Source organism: Saimiri boliviensis, chromosome 5 (assembly GCF_048565385.1).
Source record: "Saimiri boliviensis isolate mSaiBol1 chromosome 5, mSaiBol1.pri, whole genome shotgun sequence".
NCBI classification, from domain to species: domain Eukaryota; kingdom Metazoa; phylum Chordata; class Mammalia; order Primates; family Cebidae; genus Saimiri; species Saimiri boliviensis.
This window is the reverse complement of record NC_133453.1, coordinates 127,375,847-127,391,953: the sequence shown is the minus strand read 5'-3', so window position 1 is coordinate 127,391,953 and position 16,107 is coordinate 127,375,847.

Below are 16,107 nucleotides of genomic sequence, written 5' to 3'. Positions count from 1 at the left end.
TCCTCCTACTTCAGTTTTCCAAGTAGCTGGCACTGCAAGTGTGTGTCACCATGCCCAGCTTATTTTTAATTTTTTTTTTTTTTGTAGAGATAGAGTCACACTATGTTGCCCAGTCTGGTCTTGAACTCCTGGGCCCAAGCCACCTTCCCACCTTAGCCTCCCAAAGCGTTGGGATTACAGGCGTGAGCCACTGTGTCGGATCCTTACCCTGTATTTTAGAGTTTACTGTTCTTCTGCCTAGAAGCGCCTTGCTTTGCTCACACTTGCTGACTCCTGCTCGTCACTTCGTCACCCTCTGGGGCCTATTCCCTGTCTCCAGGAATTGCTGATCACTGTGTGGCCCCATTGCTTCATATATCTCTGGATGGTGCTTCCATATCACCCTGGAATGGAAGTATCTATCACGCAACGCTGTCTGCACTGTGCTATGTGCTTTCTTACATCAGAATTGTACCTTGACCATCTTTATTTCCCGGCACCTGTCATCAGACCTCAGTGAGGATGCATTGAGTAGCTGAGTCTATGACCAGGAGACACGTAGAGTTTACTTGTCCATTGGGATCTTAAGAATCAGATACTCTGTGACTCAACCATCTGTAGCCCAGCAGGCCCCAGGGTTGACAGATTACACAGGAGATGGCACATCACAACCACCTGGGGTTCACCTTGCTGAGGTGGATTGAGCCGAAGCTCCTGCGAGCCACACCTTCTCCTCTTGTACTAAGCTTAAACTATAGATAAGAAAAACGCCCCGTGAGCATTTCCTGGGGCTCAAGTCTCATGTTAGCATTCACAAAGCTAGAGCAGGGACCCAAAGGAATGCAAGGACTGAATTTAGCCACAGAGTCATGATTCCGTCTCTCTGAACTCCTTCTGAATCCTAATAATGGGGTGTGGGTGCATTCCCAAGAGAAAGAAGGAAACCAAGGTATGAGCTAATCAAAACAGGGAAGCCATATAAAAAGAGCACTGTGCTGTATGTAGCAGAGGTGGAGTAGAGTGTCTTTATTCTTAGCTTCATCGACTACTAGTACCTGGAAAGAGGTGAATCCTCGGCCCTGGTTGGTTCTCTTCCACAGGGAAGGTGGTCTTGGGAGGGAGGTAAGGCCTTGAGCTCCTCCTAAAGGTAAGTTGCTGCTACTACTGTGGTCCTGGGTCCCTGGTTATCTTCTCCAGGTAGGGGCAGTAATTCATAACCAGACTGAGGGCACACGGCAGGTGTGTCAGGGTGTCTCAACCTCCTGTGTTAGAGCAACCTGTGCATTAAGGGAACAGGTGGTGAGATTTATTTAATTAATACTCTTGGATGGAAGCAAAGGGAAGAATCAAGGCAGATGCAAATGTAGTCTCTGCCATTGCCTTTGTAACTTAGGAGATGAATATATTTCTAAAGACAGAAATAGAAAAAATCATTCCACATCCTCCCTTGGCTTTGGTCACTTTTCGTTTTGAGAGCTTGGATTCTGTGAGTTTCTGGATATACAGCCTCTCTAATTTTCTTCTTGGCCTTTACCATCTGAGAGCAGGATGCTTCTGTGAAAATGCATGGAAATAATTACAGGAAAACGTCTCCAAGAGGCATTGGCCAAACAGAAAAAATGACAAGATGCCTTTGGGTATAAATCTAGAAAGGGCGCATGTGAACTGTAAATGACACCTCCCAATACAGTTTATGGCTGTTGGACACTTGGGAGCTTAGGTGGTCGTCTCTGCAATTTTCATCAGATTGAATGCACTTTGAAATGGAACCAACATTGTTAGCACAGCTTGGGAGCCGCTGTCTATTTTTTCCCACTTGAATACCAGCCTCAGCAAAGAGAGTTTAAATTTTAGATATGTTCACTCCCCGAGCAAAACTCCCATGGAAAATGATGCTGGGGAGGACATGCAAATGTGCCAGTGACCTACATACGGAGCCTATAAGCCCATCAGATTGCTTCTGCCACTTGAAACCTGGGGAAAAATGGAAAAATAAAAGTGCGTTTTGTGTGGCGTGCTCCAGAAAGCACTCGGGTTTCTTCCAGGGCCGATTTAGAAAAGATGATGTCTTAGGGGTACTTTGTCTTTGTGACATTGCCAAATGACACATTTAAACTAGATGTGGTTATTTGTGCAGCAATTAAAGTGTGAAATTATTATATTTGATGTTTTATTTTAGGGTTTCAAAACTGCATGATCGTCTCACAACTCAGCAAACAGCAGCTTTAAAAAAAAAAAAAAACAACAGGTTGTGGGATTCAATAGCCAGGTAAACAGGCTCATGCATAATATACCATGACCACTCTTCCTGTGGCTGAACATACAGAAGGTATTTGCAGAGGTTAGTCTGGGACCAAGAACATTGATTAGGCTAAGGGAATTGTGGGCAGGGTGGGTGTCTGTTTTCTGGAGGTCTGCACCGGGATGAGGCTCACTTCAGAAAAGTGGGCTTCATTCCTCTGGCAGCTCTGATGCTTGTCTTTCCTTGGCTGCCTGTACCCTCATTTTTACATATTCAAGCATGCTTGGAAACTGTTCCTCAAAATAGAAATAGTACAATTGGATTTGGCCCCTGGACTGTATTTCTTGGGTGTGTGAGTGTGTTTGATGTTTGTCAAGCAGCTCAAAGGAACCTAAAAGACTCAAAAAACCTCCAAGCGCATCAGCGCTAGCAGAAAGTCTAAGCCATGGAGGTGTTGAGCCATGAAGGAAATCAAGGCATAGAAAATGAATGGGCTATGATCGCAGGCACAGAAAGAACAGGAGTGGGTGAAGAGTCATTACGTGACTCAGGGCATTTTCAGAAACAAGCAGTAAAGATGTACTTCATACTAGCTCAGGATGAAACGTAAGTGGCTGGTGGTAGTGGGAGAGAGGGTTTATTTGGAGGTATCTGGGAAGTAGGGCTAGGCCTATGAAAACAGAGAGGGGATCAAGAATCACTTTCCATCTGCTTTGTCTGACTTGTCTTTTATCTTTTCTTTTCTTTTTTTTGAGACAGAGTCTTACTCTGTCGCCCAGGCTGGAGTACAGTGGCGTGATCTCGGATCACTGCAACCTCTGCTTCCCAGATTCAAACAATTATCCTGCCTCAGCCCCCTGAGTAGTTAGGAATACAGGCGTGCGCTGCCACGCCTGGCTAATTTTTGTAGTTTTAGTAGAAATGAGGTTTCACTGTGTTGGCCAGGATGGTCTTGATCTCCTGATCTCGTGATCTACCTGCCTCAGCCTCCCAAAGTCCTGGGATTACAGGCGTGAGCCGCTGCACCCGGCCGTCTTTATTTGCAATTAGCTTTCACCGTGTGGCAGAGAAAATGATCAACAGTCACTTGTCTATACTCCTCGAGTTCTCAATCCATGTGTCATAAGAACTAGCCAGTCATTTCCAGCCCATTTCCTGGATTGGTTCATTTGAGGTTGTGTTGTTGGAGGGATGTCTGCTCTTGGTCAGGTGTCCACTCTGTGCTGGGGAGGAGAGAGGAGGGCACTTGCTTGGCATCCTCACCAGAATTACTGGAAGTTAAGAGAGAATCCCCCCAGGGAAAAAGGTTCTGTGAGCAGAGTACAGGAATGGGAAACTTACCGGGCAGACAGTAACAGGAGTCATCGTTAACCGCCTGCCTTTGACCCTGCCTTCCTCAGTCAGTTACCTTATAGCTCTGGTCAACAATCTCCTCTACCTTGGTGGCAGGATTACCTTTTGTCTCAGGGTTAAAGAAAGGTGTGACCAGGCTCTGGAACAACATCAGAGAGTAAAGATTGGTAGAGCCAAATGCAGAACTCAGTGGGTCTGCCTCACCGAAGAGAAGGCAAACCCAGAAAGTGACATTTCTAAGGCTACCAAGCTAGCGCTAAGTGGCAGCACTGGAACTAGAACCTTTATGAATGCACAGGAAAAGGCGATGGAAGAAAGCCATTCTCAAGAGAAGTTAGTGGGCTGTTGCGGTGAGGCTTCACAGCATCGTCCTCCTGGTGGCAGGGTCTGGCCCTGTCTCCTCGATGTCTTAGACTGGGACTGGCAGGAGCTTTGTGGGGAAGTGTCTCTGACCGGGTGCAGACCGGCTCCAAGGGTGATGTCAGGAGGCAGGCTGAATCCCACTCAGGCACTCGGGGGCCACCAGAGGAAGGTTTGGCTTGGTGAAGTCCCATCACTGGAAGCACAAGCCAGGGTCATGGGGACCTGGCTAGGTCACACCTCATCTATGGGTGTCAGGTCGGATCCTCACTGGTTCAGGATTGGCTAGGGCCGAGCTTCCATACTAGAGATAAAGAGGAGGAAGTAATGAGGGGTCAAAAGGCTTCTGAGACAGTAGCATCAAGATAGGAACATGGGACAAAAGGAGAAGGATAGAGTCAAAGGGTCTCACTTTTCTGGGGGCTGTATCTGTGCTTTTCTCGAATTTCCCTATGGAAGTTAGAATGCTGTGTCCCTCCTCCTTCATCACTAGAGTACACCTGAAGCAGGCAGTGGCTAGCGTCTCCACATCTCGAGGGCTGGATCAGGACCCCTGCGTTGGCTTCCCAGGCCCCACAGAAACTTCCCTTTCCTGAAACTGTTCAGAAGGCTTAACCTGCATGTTAAGTAGATTCAGCTATTTAAAACTCCCGTGACTGCTGGAGGCATGGATCCTATTCTTCAGTTCCCTCTTGGAAGCTTTGTACTTCTGGAATCTAACTTCGCTGCCTCCTTCCTACATTGTTTTGAGTCAACCACGTTTCACTGTCCTTAATTAACCTGGAGGTATTAATACTGAGGACACAGATGAGAAAAGCCGTTGTTTCTGAAATTAGGTTTTACTTTCTTCTCCCCTTCTAGGAAAGGTTAGGGCAGCCAAGAATATATAGGTCATGCTTCCAATTATAAAACACCGATGATGCTATTTTTTCCTCCCGTACTAATAAAAATAGAAATGCACAAGGGAAGCCAAGCTGTCTGTAGGAAGCCGGCAGTCCCCAACATGGCTGCTGCCATCACCAGTTGTGAGCCACCAACGGGACTCGGTCACGTGGCGTGATAGGGTGTGCCAAGTGGCCAGGGAGGGTTTCTATGCAGCAGAGTCACTAGGTGGCACTATCAATAAGGAAGGATAGAAAAGCAGTTAAGAAAATAAATAGGTGTCGAGTGGCCGGGCGCAGTGGCTCAAGCCTGTAATCCCAGTACTTTGGGAGGCCGAGGAGGGTGGATCATGAGGTCAAGAGATCGAGACCATCCTGGTCAACATGGTGAAACCCCGTCTCTACTAAAAATACAAAAAATTAGCTGGGCATGGTGGCTCGTGCCTGTAATCCTGGCTACTCAGGAGGCTGAGGCAGGAGAATTGCCTGAACCCAGGAGGCGGAGGTTGCGGTGAGCCGAGATCGCGCCATTGCACTCCAGCCTGGGTAACAAGAGCGAAACTCCGTCTCAAAAAAAAAAAAAAAAGAAAGAAAATAGGTGTCGAAAATAAAACCTGTAGCCTTGGCCCATAAAATTGAGCACTATCAAGTGGGTCTGAGCTTTTGAATTCCTGGAGAGGAGATGTTTGAGGATGGTCAATATAGGATGGGTATCGGAGGTGGAGGGGACACATTTGCAAAGGCTGCAATGGAGAACAGTGCTTCCTTTGAGAAAGTCAAGCAACGGTAGTTCAATGTGCCATTAATTACAGCTGTAGTTCAGCTTCCTGTGGGACTGGAGGAGCATGTGAGGTTGGAAATGGAGAGTGATATGAACAAAGTAGTCTTGGGATATCCTCCGAAGAACTTCATTGAGAGAGACTGGGAGGTGGTTGAAGCAGGAGAGTGACATCTGTAGGTTAGGGTGTTATAGCTACACGTGCGAAGTGATCGGGGCTGAACTAACACCCTAACACAGAAGATGAAATGGAGCGTTTGAGAGGTTTTAGACAGGAACATCTATTAAATGTGGCCATCAGGGAAAGGTGACTGTAAATGCCTCTCTCCCTAAAAACGCCCTACAAACATCGTTACTGTTCCTTTAACCCTCTAATATGCCACCAATAATCCAAGAATAGACTCTTCATTTGGAGGAGATCTTCAAGATGTTTCACCCATTGCAGTGACTCATTGACCCAGTTTCTGCTGTAGAGAACATTGGAGACTCTTGAAGCAAGTCAGTGCATTGTGGAAGGGTGTGAATGGTGGGAATTAGAACTCCCTCCCTAGCGCTATCAGTAGCTGATGCTGTTAGCATCCTGTCTCTGTCCCACCAGACCTTGCATCTTCAGAGTGTGCCAGCCACTCCACTGTGGCAGGCTGGAGTGCTAAAGGAGTTAATCACCTCCTGGGCAACCCTCAATTAATGGCTGTTGGAGTTGCCACATAATACTGCTTCGGGGGACCCCTTCCCAAAGGGGGATAACACTGAAGCACCTGTTTCCCAGAGTTCTCTAGCAATGACGCTTTAGATACCTACAGTGGCAACTGGTTTCATAAAATCCTTTTACTTGGTTCCTTCCCTTCCCTGTCCCACTTTTCTACGAGCCCACCAGGGGTTGCTGGGATCATCTCTCATTTTGCTTGCACCTTAATCCGTGTCTCAGGCATACCCAAAGTAAAATCTTATTTTATTAGTCCTAGCTCTGCTTTCTAGAAAGAATGTACGTGGAAAGATACCCCAGGCCAGCCTGTTTTGCTAGAAGCAGCAGCAGTATCACCAGGTAACCCATAACTCATTAGAAATGCAAATTTCCAAGGCCACCCCCAGAGCAACCAATCAGAAACTGTGAGGGTGAAGCCGATGACCTATGATTTACCTGATACTCTGGGTGATTCTGACTCAAGAACTCTGAGAACCACCACCCTAGGGAATTCTAGTTTAGAGAAGGTTAGGGGCACATTTCCAGAGCGTTCACATGTTCCTCACTATTTTGGTTGCCCTCTTCTGGATGTATTTTAGTTCTCTTAACACCAGTTCAATGAGCCCCATATGACCGATCTCCCTACTGGTCACCCCCACTGCTTTATAAGTCCAAGATGAAAGACTGCTGTTGGACCTCCACTGAGGATCAAGCTCTCTCAGCTAAATTCTTTCAAACCCTTCCAGAATTCATTTCCCTGAAGTATCTGGAGTGACTGGTGACAGCTGCAACAGTAAGAATGTGTGGCAGGACTCACCATTCACACATACTGTCTGTGTCATTTTGGAAGATCTTGTTAGAAGAAGCTAAATGGGGGTGATGGGCTGGTGCCGTGGAGAATGATGCCCGTGCTCAGGTGCATACCAATCATTTGCTCTTTAACTGAAGCAGATGCAGCAGGCCTGTGAAAGGAAGCTGCAGATACCACCAGGATTTTGCAACAATCACTTCACAATTTCCCCAAAGTCGCTGCCAACTTCTATCCAATGGAGGACTATTACTATCGACCTCTAGGTCCTTGTTTCTCCTTCTTCCCTTGGTTTCTCTGCTGACTGCTGACTTCGGTCTTCCCGTGACAGATCTGAGATCCTTCTACATGCCACCCCACCAGCTCATGATGGCTTAGGTTGCTTCCAGTGTGAATGATCTCCATCACCTTTACTCCTAGTAGAAACCCACTGGGTCCTACCCCCTCCTCATATATTCTGGTATTTAGCTAGCACTTCCTATCTAGGACACGAGCCAATGCCATCAGCAGAGCGGAGCTGATCCCGGGGCACATGACAGATGGTGCTAGGCTTGGCTGGCGGCATTTTTCAGGAAAGTCAGGATCCCATTTGTTTTTCAGCCGTCGGGTGGGAGGGGGTGAGAGACAGTCTGGTTTTACGCTCTCTATGCCATCTTCTCACTCTCATCCCAGCTGCTCATTCTCACCCTTTGTCCATCTTCTCCTCTAGCCCAGGGACCACATGGAGCCTGCCAGGCGGGGTAGAACAAAGAGTGAAAGAGGGAGGTACGGATCAAGAGGGTGAGAAGAGAGGACGAAAGCATGGAACTCTTAAATGAACTTAAGAGTAGAGACCGTTACCTTACCAAGTCCATACCCAGGGACTAAGGTTTCTGCAGGAGTGGAAGCAGGAATTAGTTATCTCATAACAATTTGGACATCAGTGGAAAGTTGGTGCCAAGGAACCTGAAAATGAGAATCTGATGCTATCATCTCCCAACCAGTGTATCACTGGATGATTTGTGGAAAAGGTTCACATCCGTATTCAACTGTCATCAAGGATCCTTTCCATCCCCTTTGCTCCAGGCCAAACTCAATGACAACTTTTAAGACCTTCATGGGGGTCATGGCCATTGGCCTCCTAAAGTTTCACTGAAAAAAATCACTGGCATAAAGCAGATGGATTAATAGGAGAAAAGGCATACACATTTATTTAACATGTATGCCTAGGAGCGTTTAGGATGAAGACCCATCTAACAATAAGATACAGAAGCTTATGTAGCATCCCGAGACCACAGCAAAGAAAGCAGACTCAGCATAGCCAGAAACAGGTCATGTTGTTAAGTCAGGTTTAGTGACAAGACAAGTTACGGAGAGAGAAAGGAAAAAGTTTGCCTAGCAAAGGTGGCCTTATTATGTAGATGAAACCTCTGTCAGTGAGAATAGATGGTAATGGTTCTTTTCGGATTTGCCCGGGCTGGAGTGCAGTGGCACAATCTTGACTTACTGCAACCTCCATCTCCTGGGTTCAAGTGGTTCTCCTGTCTCGGCCTCCAGAGTAGCTGGGACTGCAGGCACACGCCACCACACCCAGATAACTTTTGTATTTTTAGTAGAGACGGGTTTCACCATGTTGGCCAGGATGGTTTCCTTCTCTTGACCACATGGTCTGCCACCTCAGCTTCCCAAAGCGCTGGGATTACAGGCATGAGCCACTGTGCCCAGCCTCTTTTCAGATTTTTAAAGGTGTCAGACTCTTCGTGTCTCCTGGATCTAGGAAAGGATGCATCCTAGTTTTCAACACCAGTTACAAAGGGCCCCGTATGATCAACCCTCCTACTGGTCACCCCACTGGTTTATAAATTCAAGAGGAAACACTGCTGTTGGGCCTCTGCTGGGGATCAAGCTGTCTCAGCTAAATTCTTTCAAACCCTTCCAGAATTCATGTCCCTGCACTGTCTGGAGCAAATGGTGACAGCTGCAACAGTAAGAATGTATGGCAGGAGGACGCATCATGGACACAGGAGTTGTAATTTGTGGTGCATTAATGGAGATTCTCCACAGATGAAATTTCCCCCCACAACAGACAGCTTTGCAAAGCTGTTTCTGTTTGTTGGCCAGGCAGCAGCTACTTCCCACATGTCAAAGAAATATATATTTGGGGATAAAATATTTTAAGTTTTTTCACACTCTTTGCATGACATGTGTCCAAATTCTTTCATCTGGTCACCTTCCTCTAGAGTCAATAGTTTATCCTTCTGTGCTCTTAAAATATGGTCTCTAGAACAGAGCAATGTGCTTCATTCTAATGCAGGAAATGCAGAAAAAGATGCTATCAGATTGCTTTAGCAATCACAAGGTCCTATTAATTTACTTAAGCCGACACGTGGTCCCTTAGTTTTATCCTTCTCAATTGCAAACATAAAATAATAAAACAAAACGAAACAAAAAGAAACCAAGGAAAGAAATAAAGACGGCCAGGAAATATCTTCAACTTATCACTGATAATATCAACCATCTTTCCGCGTTATCACCACGTGTACCTCCCCTCAGGAAAGGATGAAGCATCTCCTACTTGCTCTCAAGCTCCTGCTTTCATTGTTTTGTTTATCTTCTTATTGCAACTATGATTTTTCGTTTCTGGGCTTCTGCCTGCCACCAGACACCGGGAATTATGTCTTATCCATGATACCTTAGACAGTGTGTGGCAGAGAGGGATAGCTTAATCAAAATCAAGTAAATGAAAAAAATTATTTTTAGAAATGTAGCCCCATCTCCAATTATTTTTATTCTTTTCCTTTTAATGTCTAGGAAATGATTTTCTTATTCTTTTTTACATGTGTGAGCTTGACTTCATTCCCTCCAGCCTACCCCAGGATTTCTGTCCTCTTTCATGTCTTCTTTCTCAAGTGCCATCAACTTTTCTGTCATTAGTCATAAAAGCCAGGCTGGGTGCTGTGGCTCACCCCTGTAATCCCAGAACTTTAGGAGACTGAGGTAGCTGGATCATGAGGTCAGAAGAACGAGACCATCCTGCCTAACATGGCGAAACCCTATTTCTACTAAAACTACAAAGAATTAGCTGGGCGTGGCGGCACATGCCTGTAGTCCCAAATATTCAGGAGGCTGAGGCAGGAGAATCACCAGGATGGCGTCACTGCACTGCAGCCTGGCGACAGAGTGAGATTCCTTAAAAACAACAACAACAACAACAACAACAACAACAACAACAACAACAACAACAACCCCCACAGGTGTCTACTCTAGGGGTAGAGGGTTAAAAGGATCTTGTTTGACTTGCTCTGTGCCTGGACTGACTTCCAGTGTGCCTTCCTCTCTTCACAGCCAAGCCTTCCACAAAATTGAAAGCTCCAGGTTTCCCCTACCCACCTTCAGCCTAGTTCTCTTTCCTTTCTTCTAGTGGCACTAAACCCTGCCCTCGAGGTCTCTGTGGCCAAAGTATTGGGTGTTTACTTGTCAAACACAAGTGGGAGGGTGGCTGAGATGACTCGAAAAACTCTTTTTAATCCCAGTTTTATGAGTCTGTTTACCATTGCTCTGCAGCTTGGTTACATGCCAGTTTTAACCTATTTTTGGCCCCCAGACTGAAAGATTATGATAATATAAATTGATCTAAGGCATTTATCACAAGGGTCTCTGTAACTGTTTGCCTAATGATGCAAAGATTTCCAACCAAAGTGATGCCCTCCCATTGCTAATAAAGCACCTGCTCAGGTTTAAAAAAACAAGTCCAGGCCAGGCGCGGTGGCTTACGCCTGTAATCCCAGCACTTTGGGAGGCTGAGATGGGCAGAATGCCTGAGTTCAGGAGCTGGTGATGGGCCTGGGCTACACAGTGAAACCCGCCTCTACTAAAATTAAAAAAAGCAGGCGGGCGTGGTGGCGTGTGCCTGTAGTCTCAGCTACTGGGAGACTTAGGCAGGAGAATCATTTGAACCCAGGAGTTGGAGGTTGCAGTGAGCCGAGATCATGCCACTGCATTCCAGCCAGGGCGACAGAGCTCGAGACTGTGTCAAAAAAAAAAAAAAAAAAGTTCAACTTATATTGTGGGACCTGGTCAAGTATTCACACCACATGCCTGGCACCCTTTTTAATGCTCACTTCTTCTTTTTTTTAAAAAGCTAACCTGTTCTTTTCCTCCGTCTCTGAATAAATCAAAATATTGAAGAAGAAGGGAGTAGCAGAGAAAGGGTCTTGCAAAAGGCATGGGGAAAATGACATACAATTATTCTTATTAATAAGAAATGGATAATTATTAAAATGTAGATGTTTACGCTAACTGGATGGCAAAGTACTGGAATATATTATAAAGTGTCTGTTTTAATATCTGTATCTTGGTGGTTGCTAGGCTACACTGGTACTTTTAATAACATAAAGGGAGCTAGAAATACTTGTAGATACTTTCTTCATTGAAAATATTACTGGCAAGAAAAGGGACATATTGCTGGCTAGGGCAGCGGGATATTATAAGCTTTCTGCTGCTCATTAAAATGCATCTCAGTTGTTTGTATTATTAGTGGTTCAGTTTAGAGTTTTTTTCAAAATAGCTGAAACTTATGATAATAAAACTTGTGAGTTGATGGCTCTGGATGGTGGGTAAGTCTATCTCCCTGAAGCCTAACTATATTTAATTCCATTCAATCTCACTCTATTCCATTCCATCTGACCCAAAAGACCTTTACTGAGCACCTACTAAATGTCAAGCACTACTGATACACTAAGGATGTAGAGATTTTTTAATAAGACACTAGTTGGACTTCTTATTGGCACTCAGGAAAGCGTACAGCCTTTTTTCTTTTTGCTCGAAATCATGGCAAGTGATGTTTATTTCTGCTTAAGAATGAACACTCCCTCGTCATACTTGTGTCTTAAAGACCGTGGAGCTTGAATTAGCCTGTGGCCCTTTGTAGAACAGGAAGCCCACTCTTGGTTTGTTCTAGATGGAGCTGCCTGAAGCAGTTAAGTCAAGCGCAAGGCTATTATTGCTCTGAGTCTGGATAAATCTCATGGGAGCATAAAGGCGGTGATAGGAGGATAGGAAAAGGAAAAAAACTCTAAAAACTTCGAAAAAGTTGTGATATTTGAGTTGGGGATTGAGAGAAGAGTGAAGATTTTGAGATGGGAAGGGTGGAAAAAGCTTTTGCTGTAGAGAGATGAAGGTGTAAAATCTCAGAAATATGGTCACTTCTTCTATAATCATTAGTATTTGTTGATCATATATCCAGGGCTTTGCCTGTATTAACTCATTTAATCCTAAAAATCAACCTCCTGGGGTAGATATCATTACCATCTAAAAGCAGTTAACTGGATCACACAGTCAGTGTATGTGATGAACCTGAGGTTCCAACCCATGCAAAACAGCCTTTGGAGCTGGAACTCCTGTCCATTATTCCACCCGCCTCCATGGCAGGCAGTCCCCTGTGATTGGCATGAAAGAGACGGGGGAGAACTCAGGCTGGTAGGTAGGCTGGGGCTAGATTGCGCTGGGCCCTAAATAATATGTTTAAGGTGTTTATACTTTATACATGATGGGGAGCTGATGACGTGTTCCAAGCACAGGAGTGGTGGATCCTGAACTCATATTTTAGAACACTGATTCTGGTGAGTGTATGTGGGCTGGACTTAGTTGGGGGTTGTGACTAGAGATTTAAAAAATGAGTTAAGAGACCATTGTAAAGGTTCAAGTGAGAAAATTCAGCCTAATATACACCTTTTGAGCACCTACGAGATGGTGCACAGAAGCTCAGATCCTTCCAAAATAACATTTTCGTCACTGGTCTTTTCAGAAGCATAAAGCTTGCTGAATCCATTCAGAAGGCCACCATACAAAATTTGACCCTTTTGGGTCACCTCTTTCCTACTCTCATGTTTTTGCTTTTCCAGGCTTCCTTTCCTGACTTTTCATTATGGAATTTTCCACTCTATACATTGTAGCTTCTGGGAATCCTGCCATGGGGGGACATATTCTGAAATTCCCACCTCCTCAGCAATGCTTATTCCATCTTTTGCCTTTATGTATTTATCTGAGATGTCACTCAGGCTGGAGTGCAGTGGTGCTATCATAGCTCATGGTAGCCTTGAACTTCTGGGCTCAAGCAATCTTCCCACATCAGCCTCCTGAGTAGCTGTGACTGCAGGCACATACCACCATTTCCAGCTAAATTTTTGCTTTGTGTGCAGATGGGGTCTTGCTATGTTGACCAAGCTGGTTGCAAACTCCTGGCCTCAAGAATCTTTCTGCCTCAGCCTCTCAAAGTGTTGGGATTGCAGGCGTGAGTTATCGCACCTGGCCGTCTTTTCTAACCAAAGCTTAGATGTAGACTAAGGATATTGGTTTCTCAACCAATGTGCCCTGTCTAGTGGAGGATGGTCTGCTGTGTATACTTTAAGAAGTAAGCTGGTGGGAGACTTGCTCAGCCCTGCTGCTCCATCACTTCTTCCAAATTCTGAGCAAAAACCCATTTTCACATGAAGCTGACACCATTCCTTGGTGCCATTATTTACTACCTATAAAAGTAATCTAAGACTATGACATCCAGCCCGAACCCCATCATAACTCTGGGGAACCACACCTTTTGGATACTCCACCACTAACACATCAGTTTTAGGGTTCTGTGACCTCCTCATTTCCAAAGACCTTCACCTGCTTCCTTAATAAACCATAGCCTGAGCTACCTCAGACCTTGTCATCATCCAGAATGATTCCATTTCTAAAATCTGGGCAGGGGATTCTCAAATAGAGCTGGGGTGTGCTGTGCCCACCCATTTAATTAACTCAAGCTGGTAAAAGTTGTGAAGGACAGCTGTGTGAGTGGCGGATCCAGGGTCTGGCTCATTTAGATCATTTCTAAAACGTTTCCAGCATACTGTTTCAAAGATACTTCAAACTCATCTCGGCAATTTTGCCTTCATTTCTTCCCTCCCTTGTTTCCCTGCTTAGGAGTTGCGTTGCGTAATTAATGATTTTCTGCATTCTCAGTGAGTCCTCTAGACCTGTCCATTTGGCCCTGGGATGCTTCATAGTCTCCTGTAGTGTTTAAGATGTAGTTGAGTTGTCTTATTCTTCCTGTAGCCAATGGAGTCTATGGATGCTGTTGTGAGCTGTGTGCCTTCGTGGTGGGCTATGGGAAAGACACTTTGGCTCCCTGGCACTAAGGAATTCGAATGCTGGTGTCGGGCCAATGGATTAATCAAGAACCAACACGACCAGCGGTTGAGGCTTCTGAGGAATCACCTCCAGTGTGGAGTGTAGTTGGCATTGATTGTCTTGCTTCCCCTTACCCTATTGATAATGTCCCAAATGTCATAAAACGTAAGTTGTTGAAATGGAAGATTACTATGAGTATGGAGACTTTGTGAAGGGGAACCTAACCCCATTAGCCCGAGAGCCTACTGCTGGCATTAGATGGTCATGGGAAACTCGGAGTTTGAATCTTAAACTCCGGTGCTCTCCTGTCACCTTACTCTTTCCATTTCCACATGCTTCACTCCCATTTTCAAAGTAAAATTTCCAGAAGGCTGCTCTTTGGCCACACGCACACTAAAATGATCGTCCCCTCCACTTCTGTGCCCGGCTCCGTTGTCCTGTCACTCCTGCCTCATTTTCTCCCCCCTCCAGCCTGAACCAAAGAGAACATTCTCTAAGTCCTCTTACCTTCTAAGTCTTTGCCGCATTTTCCCCTCCCTCCCCCTCTTCCTTCCTTCTTTCTCTCTTTTGCCCAGGCTGGAGTGCAGTGGCACGATCTCAGCTTACTGCAACTTCCATTTCCTGGGTTCAAGCCATTCTTCTGCCTCAGCCTCCCGAGTAGCTGGGATTATAGGTGCCCATTACTACACCTGCCTAATTTTGTATTTTTAGTAGGGATTTAGACCACCGTGTTGACCAGGCTGGTCTCGATCTCCTGACCTTGTGATCCACCCACCCTGGCCTCCCAAAGTGCTGGGATTATAGGCGTAAGCCACCATGTCCAGCCTGCCTTTCGTCTTTCTATAGTGTCCACACCATCTGATTCCATCTCAAACTATGCCAATCTCCCACCTTTTGATCTTCCACATGAGTGGGTAAGCAACAGCAGAGAAAAGTCACCCAAAACGACAGGTTTCTGTTTTGTAAACGTTGTCTGCAAATCCGGTTCTGTCCTTCTCCCATCATGATCAGCAGCTACAACAAACCCTCACCACTCTGTTCTAGATTTCCGTCCAGCACATGCACTCTCGGCAGAGGGCTCATTTTCCACGTAAGAGGCAATCAGCAGAATCACGTTCAACCCCCTCTCTTTTCCCTGCGCATTTCCCCGGCCTTGCATCTTAGCTATAAGGGCATCTTCTCTTTCTGTCTGTGATTTATATACATGCTACTTCTATTTTGCCAGGGACCTCGTTCCCTCCCTCGTTTCTAGCCTTTAATTTCTCCCGATCTACTCTCCTCTTCTCTGTGCCCCAGATCATGTACAAGCCTCTCTCATCCTGAAAGAAATGAAAACAGCAATCACCTTTGGATGACTCTGGATCTACCACTCATACAGCTGCGTTTCACAACTTTCACCTGCTTGAAAGTGTAGATCACACCCTCTCTTCACTTTCTCATTTCCAAATTTCTCCTTTGTCTCTGAGTCCACTGAAATCTGTCTGCTCCCACCACCCACTAAAGATATTACTGCCAAGGTCATCAACGTCATTACTGTGCTAAAGTCATGAGCAATTTCAGTGCTTTTGGCAGTATTTGGCTCGTGTGATCGCTCCCTACTTAAAACTCTATTTTTCTGTGGCTGTGCCAACACCAAGGGGTGGTTGAAAGTGAGAGAGAGTTAAATTTTTCACCAGGTCTGCCCCTGTTCAAATGAGAGCATGTACTCTGCTTACTGTTGGACGCAAATAAGGGATTGTCATGACTGGTTAAGTTCTGTTGCAATTCATTCTAAAACTTTCCCCTACAGCCTATAAAGCCTGCCTGCCTGCTACACTTCCTATTTTGTAAGAGACATGATCGGGATCCAGAGGGGTGAAGTGATTTTCTTAGTGA